Below are 14,269 nucleotides of genomic sequence, written 5' to 3' on the forward strand. Positions count from 1 at the left end.
AATATGTAAAAGTGGAAACTAATTAATAAAATTACATTGCAATGTCTTAATATTATGAACAAGGTGTAAAAAATGGCAATAAAAGGAAGCATAGGGGAGAATAAACCATGAGGGAAGTAAAGACCCCTGGGAACCTTGGGATTGGGACACCCGTACTCATCTATAGTGGGTGAGCCCCTGAGGGGAAAATTTGATATGGGATTTTGTTACTACGAAGTATTCAGAATAGGTGTGGAACTTCTAGATTTCATTTGAAGCACCAAAATGGTCTGATGCTGGTTAATGGCCCCATCGCCGATAACAAGACGTACCCTATGCTGAAAGTTCCATGCAAAAGATGCCAACAAATTTAACAAGGTTTCTATTTTGAGTGATTCTCTAGGGTGTTTCAGTCATTCATTACCTAGGCATGTCAAGGATTCATTTTTATAGAAAAGTTATTATTTAATTAAGAGGAGTTTTTCAAGTAATTACAATGTCTAAAAGAGTGGAATTGAGATTTCTTCATTTTTAAATTTCTGTGTAACAATTTTATATCTTCTAAATCATTAATAAAGATGTAAATTCTTTATTTTATTTAAAATTTAATAACAACTTGCGGATCTTTCTTTAAAATAATAAATAATAAAGTAAACAATAAAATAATAAATAATATATCGTTCAATAAAGTCTCCGTTTACTTTCTTGTGCCAAAAACTTGTGTTACTTGTGCCAAAAACCCTAAATGACCAACCAACCAACCGTTTACTTTCTTCAAAAACTTTAGTTAATGGATAAATGTAAAATATTGGAAAGAATGTGGTAAAAGATTTCCTTTCGATCTGGAAACATCTAATCAAGGATCTTTCTCTAAAAAAGTAGTTTTGGGAATAATTAAGTCATCTGGTCATTTTGAAAATAAAATAAGAATTAAGCAAATAATTCACTGTCGTTTTTACCCCCTTTCTTATTCCTTATTTTATCCATTCACTTATTTTGTATTATATGGTGTTAAATGACGGGAAAATAAAATAAAAAAAAAGCATCCACACGTGTATGTTCAAATGTATTTTAAACATCTGTTTATTGTTTTTGATAACTTTCAGTGCTATGATGGTAATGATTTTTTAATGATTAACTGGAAAAAACACTCTAATTTCGCCCTCTTCATATAAAAACCAGCGTAAGTGGTCTTTCCAAAATTTCTCTCATATTTCAAATTAGTACTAGGGACATTGGACAAGGCACTGAAAGCCACGTGTGCTTAGACTTTTATTAGAAAGTAATAAGAGACCAGATCAAGGCAAGAGGATGACAAGGCTAGTCAAGTACACCCCATGCGACCCTCGAGTAGAATAACAGAGCCCTACCCATATGCGCTTTTTTTAACTTCATAGTATTCTGAAGAAATTCATATATCCATGCCTTTTTCCCGATGAAATGACACTGAAATTTGATTTTAAAAAACTATGATGTCAGTGATAGGACCACATATCAAATTTCATTCACTTAAATCATTAAATCATTGCATTTTAGGGCTGTCACGTTTCCAAGCATGTTCAGATCGACAGAATGTACATTCAAATTTGGTGATCAAAGCATTATCAGATTTTGTTCAAAATTTGAAACAAATCTATTCTTTAGATACTACAACTCTGCATTAAATTTTATCTTTTCAGATCCTTATATTTTATAATGATCATGTTCTCTAGTAATCGAACAACCTTTTAATAGAATTTGGGCAAAATTGGGTAATTATCCATAAATTTGGAGTAAAGATCACATATAACATTTCACCCATCTGACTGAAAGCATTTTTGATTTTCAGATAGGTTCACAGATAGACAGACAGACGTAATATCAAACATGTGTTATTCGGATTTAACCACTTACCTGCCGAGGATAACTTGCGAGATTCGGTCCTCAGTGCCATGTATATATACGTATATAGTTAATTGCGAGACGTATATATACGCCAGGGGCAGTTAACACATTGATTTAGGGAGACGTATATATACGTCCGCGGCAGGCAAGGGGTTAAGAAGGTCTGGTGCGGTGATTCATCAAACTCTGGAAATCGAATTATTAACGATGACAATATTTGCTTTTTAAGTTTGTAAAACGTATTATAAAAATGACATTAAAATGTACTGCTGAATATTTATCGACTTACTAAGGTAATCACTTAGAAGAATTCTACTAACTATAAATCTCTTATATAATTATATAAAAATGGGCAAATAAATTTTCGTCATTAATAATTTAAAATTTCAAAATGCATCGGTAGTTTGACATTTGAAAAGCAACACGGAAACTTCAGTGCTTAATACAAAAAGCACTTTTGTTAATCCAAATATATGATGATGATGATGATGTCGTGTCTGCGTTACCACGGAAAGGGTGTGCAGTAGCTTCTGAGGGTAAAAATTGCTGAGCACTCGAGGGCAGAAGTCTGACTTCTAGCTCATATGAAGATGACCCACACACATCTGCTTGCACAACCCCTTTTTACAGGGTGGCACATTCGCACACCTCACAGATAGAACACAGATGAAGAACAACCATGCCCGAACCGGGACCCAAACCCGGGACGCCCAGATCACGGGAAAAATGCGCTAGCCCTATGCCAGGACGCCGGCAATCCAAATATATAAAAGACACAATATTGTAATTCACTTCCCGAAGAGGAAAGGTTTCTTTTGCCTCCTATAATTTAATAAAAGAAGAGTATTTTACTTCCATTGTTTCATTTCAAAAGTTACATTTAACCAGCTAACTGTCTTTGACGAGTATACTCGTCATGGAAAAAGTACAACTTTTTGTGTTATGACGAGTTTATACGTCAGGAGTAATAAATAGTGACAATTTGCAGTTTGAATGAGTATTTTAGTATAAACTCAAACATATTCCTAAATTTCAAGATGTTTAAAATATTTTGAAGCCAAGTCGAAATCAAAAGAACAAATAAAAGATTATTACGCGTTATACCAGGCTTTGCTCAATACTATTCTCTAAAAACTAATAAGAGTAATAAATTATGTTTGTTTTCGATCATACGCAAAGATTGTGTATTAGTTTAAATAAATAAATAATTAAAATAAAAAATAAAAGTCCTTTCATCACAACATCATTTCATATTACACATACTCTATTTTTGACGAGTGTACTCGTCATCGCTAAATTTTTGTGACACAATTTAGATACGCATTTTCCGAAGAGGTAGGAATACTTTACTGGTGAAGTTAATTCAAGAAAGCGAGAAGAGCCCATTGATTTATTTCGCTCTATACATAACAAAAAAGTGGCGCAACGTAAACGTTCCTTCCAATTCATTAACCACCAAATATACGTTTGCCGAAATCGCCTCCAACCAAAGAATATGACAGGGGAAGGATGAGTAATCATTTTAGTCCAGTGACACCGATTCGCATGATCCGCTGACCAGCGGACAAGAGAGTCCAGGTCTGCCCATCAGGAATTCCCCCGTCCAGAAATTAGCCGGATGACCAGCCCAAGACATCTGACCTTTCTCAATATCCCTGCCTTCCCTTCCTTTCTTATTCTCCCCCACCCCTCTACCAACCTCTCCTCATTCTGGAAGGAAAAGGAGAATGGTAAAAGCATCCGCCAGGGGCGTTTGGGAAAAAATGGGGAGGGGGGGGCGGTCGAGAAGAGATGGTGGTGACATGCCGAGAGATCTTTCAAAATACACCCTCGATGTTCTGACAATCTGTGGGCCGTTATCTCGGAACAACATTCATCGACTTTTTAGAAGAAAGTTCGAAAATGTTCTTGCAGGAACTATTTTGAGGAATATGCCTCGAGGTGGTGGACGGTCTCCAGAGGACAGGGCCTCCTGTATTTTTTATATCATTCTTGGGATTAGCTTTCTGTTGTTTTATTGGCTGACCACTGGATGACTCTTGGTTGGTGTTATAAGATATTAAATGGCAATAATGTAACCAGTTATGCCACAGAAATGTTATACGCAGAAAAAAAGAACAAAGCAATCTGATACAAATCATACATCCAGGAATAGTAATCTGTTTTTACTTATTAACAAATTGATATTATAACTTAACTTTTTCTTACGTGTGATGCGAAAGCTCTCCAAGCAACAAAAAGAATTTCTCTAGAACAAACAAATTTAGTTTTTATTTTATTCTAAGTTTGAAATTCGAATTCTTTTATTGACTCCGAAAGGAAAAAGGAAGCAAATAGTGATTCTAAATGACGTAAGAGTTAAGGAATCGTAAATATTAATATCATAAATAAGTGACAAGCAGTTATTGTGCAAAAAATTTAATTAGAAATGAAGTAATCTCCTTTATTTAAAATATATTTACAATTTGATTATTAATAGTTAATTATTATACCTATTCAATATATGAACCACAGAAAATTTAGTCTTTAAATTGTGTGTGTTATACAAATGCACGCTTTTTTACTAATTAAAACATTGTTTCGCAAAAGAGTTTTTAACATTTCAAAACCTTAAAAAAATTACATTTTAAATCTTATAATTTCTAAATTTAATTAAAAAAATATATTTGAATATAATTTGTTGATTGCAACAATTCTTTTAATTGTTATAGAGAAAATCGGAGCATTCAATCTGTAAGTTGATGTAGATATTTCGCAAATAGTCTCCTTATAAATTTATTATTTTAAATTTAGCTATCTATGTTCAGACAATTATCTCAAACAACAAACAAATGTCCCATTTCGAAAATAGGCATTGAAAAATGATTTATTTTCATATTAAAACTCAATTTTTATTAAATTTATATTTTTTCAATCTTATCAAGTTTCAAATATGAAATTTTAAACATTTTTGCACTAATGATTAATAAATAGGCATCATGATTAATAATAAGGCATCTATTCCATTCATAAAATTCCAATCCATATATTAATAATATTCCATCTCATTAATTAATACTATGTTTTTATAATACACAATTTCTTTCCCATAATGTCTCGATTCATAAAATACCGAGCAACACCAGATATCCTGGTAGTAAGGTTTCGCTTCAGAACCAGAGGGTTTCAGGTTCGAGACCCGATTCCGCCGAAGAACCGTCGTGTATGCGGGTCTAGTGCACGTTAAATCCGTCGGGGCCAAACATCCTCCCGATGGTGTGGTGTGGAAATTTAGAGATTGGGGATGCCAGGTGAAGCGACGTCCTCGTGATCTGACTGCTGTTCAAAATTGCGATTTTCGTCCCAAAATAGCCCTGGTGTTGCTTTAAAAAAATGGGACGTTAATATAATTAAATTAAACTAAACTAAGCCAGATAGCCTGTTTGTAAATAATATTCGATCTTTCTTGACTGTGCGTAAATTTGTGAAGCCAGCAATAAAGTAACTTCACTTATTTTATTGCCATTTACCAAAACTAAAAGCAGTTTCATTTCATAAAGATAATGGAATGAGTAAATATTTTGAATGCTTTGATAAAGACTGTGTCATTAATCTTTCATTATTTATAGCCTTTGGGTGGCAACGAACAGCGTATAATGAAGCACTTCCCTATGATTGATGACTCAACCTTCTATTGATTATTGGGTAGTTATCAACAGACTACATTGAAATATATCTGTTCTGTAGATGTTTATAGCATGAACAGTGTAAGCCGTTTTATGCCGTCTCTCCGCAGAAAATATGGAAAAAAGAAAATTATGAATGGATATTTGATAAGGAATAACAATAAGATAATTAACATCCTAAATATTTAACGTTTTCTTAAGGTAGGCAGAGATGTTGTAAGAACAGGTGTCTTCCATTTTTCTATGATTCGAATTTTCTCATTTGTCTACGGCCTGTTAGGACTGTCATTTCAGTAATTCATTCAGATTTGTGTTTAAAACACCAACCAATTACCGAGTGGAATACTCAGCCCTTCCCCTTTTCAGTTCGTTTTTCTTTCCAACTTCACATGAGAGATTTTATTTCTCATAGATAATCAAAAATCAACAGATAATCAAAAGTTGAATGCTTCGCCCCGCTCTAACGCACACCGAAAAATCGGAATCGCCCCTCCCCCCAAGAAAAAAGAAGAAATAAGATATAAATATTTGTTTACTAATGTCTTGAAAGAATGTGAGGTGAGTATCAATCTGCAATTTATACATTAAGAAATATCTTTAAGCGTTTGTCCACCAACTATGACACGATTAAATCTTTACTAACAATAGAGGAGAAAGTGTGTGTATGTGCTTGCAATGTGTGCATACGTGCATGTATGCAATGTGTGTGTATATGGTGCTGTACAGGAAAAGCTCTTTGATTTAGACTTACCAATTTTAACACATATTTATTTTGGATGGTGAAAATGTGCACCTCGGACCGTTAACGATTTTTTTTGTATCTTAAATAATTGAAAATAATGCGAAATTTCGATGTATTTCCGCGATAACTTCCAAAAATATATATAAAAAAATTTACATTACCTTACAATTCAAAAAATTATCTTTTCAGTAATACCAATTTTTGATATATAGTTAAAAAAAAATTTAATATTTTAAGCATATCTTACAACAATATACAGAGTGTTTATAAAGTCCCGGACCCATTTTGATGTTTAATAACTCATAAAATAATAAAGATATAAACAAACTTATGGCATTTATTGATGGAATAACTCATATATTTTTCTTTTCAGGTTTGAATATTTTTACTTTTGTAAATATCGTCTGCGCGTGTGGTTAATTTCAGATAATTTCATTTTCCAGTCTAAATATCTGTATTTTTCTAAATATTGTCTGCTTATTAATTGCATTTTTCTCTCTTTTGTTTTTGGCAACTATTGCATTGTTATGTTTACTTTTGATGTGTTTGTTCTATGTAGTACTTTTGTATGTGATGTTTTATTCGAGCGGATATTAAGGAGAATGCATACACCACAAGAGAAAGCACAGATTTTATGGTGGTTCATAGAAATGAAATCGATAGTGCAAGCACAGAGAAATTTCAGAAGAATTTACCAAAAAGATCCTCCATCCAAAAACAGCATCTTGCGGTGGAAAAAGAATTTTCTAGAAATTGGAAGTATCGAAGATAAGAAACATTCCAGACGTCCTTGCACAAGTGATTTTGATGTTGAGCGTGTCAGAGAGACATTTTTACACAATCCTAGAATATCTGTGAGATCAGCGGCAACAGAATTGGATATGCCAATTTCGACGGTGTACAAGGTTATTAAGAAAAAATTAAGACTGCATGCATACAAAGTTCAAATTGTTCAAGTTTTGGAACCGAACGATAGGCCTGGGAGGATGGCCTTTGCAACAGATATGCTAAGAAGGATAGAAGATGCTGCTGATTTTCTGAAGAGCATAATGTTCTCCGATGAAGCATCCTTTCATGTTTCTGGCATTGTTAATCGCCATAATGTGCGCAAATGGCTCTGTGGATGCCGACATGCTTGTCGCTACATGGCGTGAAATTGACTATCGACTTGATATTCTCCGTGCGACGAAGTGGGCACACGTGGAAGTTCATTGACAAGGGCCATGAAACTTTTTGAGTCTATTTAACCATTTATGTTATTAATTTAAATCTATCTTTATTATTTTATGAGTTATTAAACATCAAAATGGGTCCAGGACTTTATAAACACCCTGTATTTTATTGTTGAAGTGAAACTCAAATCGTTTTCAGTGCTAATGTTAACATTCCATCCTAAATTTTTTACTCTCTCTTATATGAAATATAGAAACAATATCATAATCTTTCATACCTACCTGAGTTAGAAAAATGCATTTTTTGGCATTATGTCTTTCACCCTGTGAAATGATCATTCAAAAATGCTTTGCTAAAAGGTTGAAATTTATTATATGGATTTTAGATTAATAGATTTATATATTTCTGTCACATTTTGAATGCAATCCATTCAGATGAATCTGTCGCCGTAGTTGTTCGTGTACATCTCAATAACTACAAAATGTAAAAAGTTAGATAGCCAAACTTTGGTACACAGGTTTAGCATTTAAAATGTAGATTCTTATCGAATTTTCAACCAAATCTGGCGATGGTTGACCATCTGTCGGTCTGTATTTCCATATGCATATTTTAGTTTAAAAAGTCGATAAAAAGAGTCGTCCAAACTACATATTAATTGTGAATTCAGTTAAAATGCAGAAGTTCTGTATTCTGTATGAAAATGCTAGTTGTAAATTCTGTATTTCCAAACTGTTGTTCTTGAGTGCCATACAACGCATCCACGACCTGACTAAGGTCCACAATTTTATGGGGAGGGGGTGGGGTAACCTTTATTATAAAGTATGCGAGAAAGTTTCGGGACACTACCCCGGCTGATTCTGACTTATTGATGACTAAGATATGAAAATTAGTTTATTTTTTCACATTGAATTGATTTTAGTATAAAGTATGTTTCTAATATATATTTTTTTTAAATTTCGTTGTGTTTACATTTTTGGTTTAGCTGCAAAATTCCCAATCGCGAAAATTTTCTAAAAATACTTCTATTTTTAAATACTGGTGTTCTTTACTGTAATATAATTAAATATATGGTAAGTTAGGGAATTAAATAGCACAATGAACTAAATAGCGCGTCTTCAAATATGTGCCCTTTGTCTCACAAAATTTGAAGTTTAAAATTATTTTATTAAGAAAACCATATTTTATTCAAGTTTTTAGCTATAATTAATCCCGGAGACAACTAATCGCCATTGGCGGATAGTAAATTAATAATTTTTCTCCGATATATATTAAATGCATTGTTGATTTATTGATGGTTTCTGAACTTATTCTCCTTCTAATTTATTTCCAACACAGGCCCATGTTTACAAGTATCTTTATCAACAAAATAATTTAACTAATTCTTATGCAGTTTGACTAGACATTAGCCCAGGCATAAGCTAATATTTTCAAAGGTAGAACATTTATTTAACTGAATGATAAATTGATTAATATAGTTAGAACATGTTGGCATTGGCATTACACGCGATAAATCGCCAAAAAAAATAGAAACATCGCGAACTGAAGTCACCCGGGTTAAATCGCCACAAATAAAACAACAGTGCAACCATTTTGGTGAAATCTCAGCATCTAAACAGAAAACGGAGTTTCATGGAATTTGAAAATCCCCAAGTAAACCGAGGCCACGAATATCAAAGAGTATCGTCTAATTTCACTTAAAGAATAAATTTTTAATTTAAAAGTTATTCTGCAAATAAGCACAAAATTCCAACTGCAAACCGGTCGATTCATTTTGTCTAGAGATATAAGAAAGGAAAAATTTCATTCCTTCGTCGCCACCATTTTTTCAACTTTCATTAAGTTTTCTTGAAAAGAATATTTCGATTGTAATCAACTTTTATTTAAAATTTGCTGCACATGGTGCAGATATAAATCCTGAATTTCAAACAAAATTGGAAACCAAGCCTTACAACAAACAGTGGATTGTTGAATTTAATGCATTCCCTTCTCTTTGTTTTCATTAGAGATTGCGTCTCAAGCAGGAAACAGACTCGAGGAGTTTTACATAATCTTTCAAACAATTTTTACCAAGAAAACTAAATAGTTATCTCGCAGCTAATCTGCAAGAAACTTGTTTTTTCATAGACTTGCCCAAACTATAAAGCAACCCTTAGTGAAAACAAGAGTTTCTGAGAGACATGTGAGACACAAACATTTCAATTCCATCTGTGGCAGATTTGGCGGAAAATCTATCATAAGAATAAATTTAACTTTTCATAAATCGGATCAGATATGTCTCATCAGCTCTGATAAAAGAGAGTCGAATGTAGATCCTAATTGTTTTCTTGATCTAATCTAAAGAACTTGTACTTAAAATTATATTTCTAATGACCCTCTACAAGAAAATATGACAATGCAGTGAATGAAACAGAGATTCAAGGTCATTTGGCTAGAATAAAGGTCAGAAAGTGCAAATGACAAGTTACCATTTAGTAAAAGTGTTCTGAAGCCAAGTTAAAAGTGAGAATAAAATCATAGCCCCTTTATAAAACTTTATAGTATGTTGCGGTCTTTTTTGGAGCCGAAACCCGGGAACGAACCAGGAACCTTTAGATCTAAATCGTTCTTGGGTTTCGCACCATATATTAAAGATGACGGCGTTAGTATGACATATATGTATTCTTCACAATAAGTAGACGTAAAGCATATAAGTAGTTTTTAGAATAACAACAAAAAAGACGATGCCACTCAACATAAAAGTAATTATACAGAATTGTTTGCTTGCTTGCTTGCTGCAACAATGGTAGAAAACCACACAATTAAGTATTTGCTTTCTTGCTTGCTGCAATGAAGCAAATATATAATATTAAAATGTTTTTGTATTTAATTCAGCTTAGTGAATCATATTTAATCAAATTTGCTGTCATTAAGGTTAGAATATTCCGGCAGTGAACACAGAACATCCGGAATTCCAAATACAGTCTTTAACTGAGATTTTTGCAGAAAAATCTCTGTTTAGGACATTGAAAACCGTTCATGTTAATTTCATTAATTCAGATTCTTTTCGAGGATACTGAGAAATGTGACAATGTTTAAATTTACTTTAATTTAAAATTATTAAAGTGATAAAAATATTATTAATTGGATAAAAATTCGGAAGATATAATTCAATTTTTTTATCTGCCTATATAAATTATTATTGGAGTGAAATGAAATTAATAAAATGAAACAAAAACTGTGTCTTTAGATTAATCTAATGAAACAAAGATTTACATTTTATATTAAGTTGAAAATGTGGGCTGTATTGGTGACGGCGAGACGATGAAAAGGAAGATTACACAAAATTTTCTATTAGCAGATGGTCAAAGTATCAAATATTGTATCTAATGAAAACCACTAACATCTATTTTCAGCTAAAATACAATTTTTATTTAACACTGAATGGTTTTTTTCACTGTAATTGTATTCCGGATCATCTAAATTAAATGCGGTGTTTAAAAATTTGAGTTAGAATAACCCCTTCTTAGCTTTCTTTCATTTAAACAACAATTATTACATTTTTCCCAAAATGATTTTATTGCTTGACAGTATTTTTTAAAGATACTGTACGCTTAACAATTGCCAACAGGTGTCATACTTCAATAGAAATGTTTATGTCGTCATTAAACAGGTTGCAGACTGAAGGAGCTCCATAAAATTTTCAATAATATCGTACCACATACTAAAAAACTATAAAAGTAAATAGTTCTAACTAAGTAAACTAAACTAAGGTGTAAACTAAAACTAAAAAGTAATAGTAAATTCTATGAATCACTTCGCAATATCCGTTATATTATTCTTTCATATTTTTCTGTTCTATATTTATTCAATTGAACTTATTTCCCGGCAAGATTAATAAGTTGCAAGGAAGTAGAAGCACATTACCATAAAGGATAATATGGATTATAGATGATGGAACTACTCTGTAAAACTTATTTCTCTGAAAGTTTAGAAAGACTACAAGGAAGTAGAAGTACATTACCATAAAGGATAATATGGATTATAGATGATGGAACTACTCTGTAAACTACATCAATTCTGTAAAACTTATTTCTCTGGAAGTTTAGAAAGACTGCAAGGAAGTTGAAGCACATTACCATAAAGGATAATATGAATTATAGCTGATGCAACTATTCTGGAAACTACATCAATTCTGTAAAACTTATTTCTCTGGAAGTTTAGAAAGACTACAAGGAAGTAGAAGTACATTACCATAAAGGATAATATGAATTATAGCTGATGCAACTATTCTGGAAACTACATCAATTCTGTAAAACTTATTTCTCTGGAAGTTTAGAAAGACTACAAGGAAGTAGAAGTACATTACCATAAAGGATAATATGAATTATAGCTGATGCAACTATTCTAGAAACTACATCAATTCTGTAAAACTTATTTCTCTGGAAGTTTAGAAAGACTACAAGGAAGTAGAAGTACATTACCATAAAGGATAATATGAATTATAGCTGATGCAACTATTCTGGAAACTACATCAATTCTGTAAAACTTATTTCTCTGGAAGTTTAGAAAGACTGCAAGGAAGTTGAAGCACATTACCATAAAGGATAATATGAATTATAGCTGATGCAACTATTCTGGAAACTACATCAATTCTGTAAAACTTATTTCTCTGGAAGTTTAGAAAGACTACAAGGAAGTAGAAGTACATTACCATAAAGGATAATATGAATTATAGCTGATGCAACTATTCTGGAAACTACATCAATTCTGTAAAACTTATTTCTCTGGAAGTTTAGAAAGACTACAAGGAAGTAGAAGTACATTACCATAAAGGATAATATGAATTATAGCTGATGCAACTATTCTGGAAACTACATCAATTCTGTAAAACTTATTTCTCTGGAAGTTTAGAAAGACTACAAGGAAGTAGAAGTACATTACCATAAAGGATAATATGAATTATAGCTGATGCAACTATTCTGGAAACTACATCAATTCTGTAAAACTTATTTCTCTGGAAGTTTAGAAAGACTGCAAGGAAGTTGAAGCACATTACCATAAAGGATAATATGAATTATAGCTGATGCAACTATTCTGGAAACTACATCAATTCTGTAAAACTTATTTCTCTGGAAGTTTAGAAAGACTACAAGGAAGTAGAAGTACATTACCATAAAGGATAATATGAATTATAGCTGATGCAACTATTCTGGAAACTACATCAATTCTGTAAAACTTATTTCTCTGGAAGTTTAGAAAGACTGCAAGGAAGTTGAAGCACATTACCATAAAGGATAATATGAATTATAGCTGATGCAACTATTCTGGAAACTACATCAATTCTGTAAAACTTATTTCTCTGGAAGTTTAGAAAGACTACAAGGAAGTAGAAGTACATTACCATAAAGGATAATATGAATTATAGCTGATGCAACTATTCTGGAAACTACATCAATTCTGTAAAACTTATTTCTCTGGAAGTTTAGAAAGACTACAAGGAAGTAGAAGTACATTACCATAAAGGATAATATGAATTATAGCTGATGCAACTATTCTGGAAACTACATCAATTCTGTAAAACTTATTTCTCTGGAAGTTTAGAAAGACTACAAGGAAGTAGAAGTACATTACCATAAAGGATAATATGAATTATAGCTGATGCAACTATTCTGGAAACTACATCAATTCTGTAAAACTTATTTCTCTGGAAGTTTAGAAAGACTACAAGGAAGTAGAAGCACATTACCATAAAGGATAATATGGATTATAGATGATGGAACTACTCTGTAAACTACATCAACTCTGTAAAACTTATTTCTCTGAAAGTTTAGAAAGACTGCAAGGAAGTTGAAGCACATTACCATAGAAATGGATAATATGGATTAAAAAAGATAGAAACAAATCATTAAAGGCAGAAGTGTTTTAATTTTTCGCCATGAATTATGAGAATGATATCAAGAATGTAGCAAACTTCATATTTTAGTCTTAGAAAAATAATACTAAAAATCTACAGTATAGGAAAAAAAACCGAAACAAAGTCGAGTCGTACGATATATTCCTATATTTTCCACTTTGTTTGGAAAATTTAATTTATACACAAGTTTTTAAGGCCATTATCAATATTATGAGGTTATGTTATTAAAAAACTATTTTCAAAGCAACATACTGATATAGAGCTATTTCTACCAAAAAATTATAAGTTAAAATTCTAATGTTGCCCCTTCCTACTTTAAATGTAGCCGTTTTTAAATAACTGCAATTAGTCCAATTTTAAATTGTAAATAAGTTATAATTTTCGAAAATGATCCATATAATAGTAATTGATTGCCGCTAATTACAAAACTAAATTAATTAACTAATAATTAAAATAGGTAAATTAATAACTATAATAATTAAATAAGTAAATTATAGTATCGGTAACTAATTAACTTTGACTATGAATTACTTTGACTAGCATTATAAATCATTCTTTAAATCAAGATCATATAACTATTGTTCTTTGATATATTAATCAATTTTCCTTTTGATTAAATTTGTAGTAAGGATTCAACAATTGAAAAATCACAATTTTAAGGATTCTTGTCCCACCAATTTTTAAAAACCTCGATTTAAAACACGGCCATGTTAAAACTGCTTACATTCTTATTTTCTGATTTTTAAAAAAGAAACATTTTTCCATGAAAGATGATAACGGAATATCTGCTTAGTATTTTATGTTCACACAAAATAAAATAAAAATCTATAATTCAGTCCAGTACCAAGCAATAATGTAACGCTATATCTCCACCATTTGCAATCATAAGAATATTAAACTTTTTCAAAAGTATTTTTGAGTCAAAATAAAAAT

Source organism: Argiope bruennichi, chromosome 5, assembly GCF_947563725.1.
Source record: "Argiope bruennichi chromosome 5, qqArgBrue1.1, whole genome shotgun sequence".
In the NCBI taxonomy this organism is placed as follows: Eukaryota; Metazoa; Arthropoda; class Arachnida; order Araneae; family Araneidae; genus Argiope; species Argiope bruennichi.